Genomic DNA, 1,624 nt, shown 5'->3' on the forward strand with positions numbered 1-1,624 from the left:
AAAATAAGTGATTAGAGTTACTCTTTGAGAGTAAGACATTGTCTCTAGAAAGGCCTTATTAATTATAGGTAAGGATTGATACATTGGCCTATTGTGACTGCTATCATTTCAGCAAGGACAGCTTCCCTATCCAACTCAGCTGTTAACTTAGAAAGTTAGACTTTGCCGCTTGAACTTGAGTCTCGGCTTCTTGCCTTCCTCTCTGAACATGAGCTTCAGTATCTGCTCCAGTTTCTCCTCAAACTATTAGACTTTGGGCTCCTGCAGTCACTTAGCTACTGGGCCAGGCCAGCCAGCAGCGTGGCCAGCATCTATGCAGATACCTGGGGCTTGGGCTCCCAGATCTCTGTGTCCCACTCCACCAATGTGCGGAGTGGTTGGGGATACAGGGGCCTGGCTGTGGGGATGGCTGGGGGTCTGTCGGATATAGGGGACATTCAGAGCTAGAAGGAGACTATACAATGCCTGAATGACTGCCTGGCCTCCTTTCTAGAGAGGGTGAGAAGCCTGGAGGCTGATAATCGGAAACTGGAGATCAAAATTCGGGAACACCTGAACAAGAAGGGACCCCAGGTTAGAGACTGGGGGCATTATTTCATGACCATCAAAGGCTCAGATCTTTGCAAGTTCTGTGGACAATGCCTGCATCGTTCTACAGACTGACAAGGCCTGCCTTGCTGCTGATGACTTCAGGGTCAAGTATGAGACAGAATTAGCCATGCACCAATCTGTGGAGAGTGACATCAATGGGCTCCGAAAGGTCACTGATGACATCAATATCACTCGGCTGCAGCTTCAGACAGAGATCAAGGCTCTCAAGGAGGAGCTGATCTTCATGAAGACCCACGAGGAGGAAGTAAATGGTCTACAAAACCAGATTGCCAACTCTGGGTTGACTGTGGAGTTGGCTGCCCTCAAATCTCAGGACCTCAGCAAGAACATGGTGGTCATCCAGGCCCAATATGATGAGCTGGCTTGGAAGAGCCGAGAGGAGCTAGACAAGTACTGGTCCCAACAGATTGAGGAGAGCACCACAGTGGTTACCTCACAGACTGCTGAGATAGGAGCTGCTGAGATAATATGGACCTGAGACATACAGTCCAGTCCTTGGAGATTGACCTGAACTCAATGAGAAATCTGAAGGCCAGCTTGGAAAACAGCCTGTGGGAGGTAGAGACCCGCTATGCCTTGCAGATAGAGCAGCTCAACGGGATCCTAATGCACCTGGAGTCAGAGCTGGCCCAGGAGTAGGAGGCCCTGATGAACATCAAGGTCACACCGGAGGCTGAGAGTGCCACCTACTGCTGCCTGCAAGAAGGAAGTGTGAACTTCAATCATAATGACGCCCTGGACAGCAGCACTGCATGCAACCCATCCAAAAGACCACCACCCGCAAGATTGTGGACACCAAAGTCCTGAGGTGATAAAGGCAGCAGAAGTGTGGCACCCCTTGGCAGGAGGCCAAAAAGAAGTTCAGAGATCATTGAGCATTAAAAAAGAAGTTAGACTTTTATGGTATTAACCTTACACACACACACACACACACACACACACACACACACACAATTTGAGCAGCTTTGGTCATCCAGCCCAATACTTAGCACATTATAGCATAAGATTTCTC

General features: G+C 49.1%; 1 pseudogene; it reads left to right on the forward strand.

Moving 5' to 3' along the window:
• Positions 1-208: 208 nt before the first annotated feature.
• Positions 209-1,624, forward strand: LOC139005603 (keratin, type I cytoskeletal 18 pseudogene; annotated as a pseudogene).

Source organism: Myotis yumanensis, unplaced genomic scaffold, assembly GCF_028538775.1.
Source record: "Myotis yumanensis isolate MYYU_CA2020_CCGP unplaced genomic scaffold, mMyoYum1.0.hap1 SCAF_3, whole genome shotgun sequence".
Lineage (NCBI taxonomy): Eukaryota > Metazoa > Chordata > Mammalia > Chiroptera > Vespertilionidae > Myotis > Myotis yumanensis.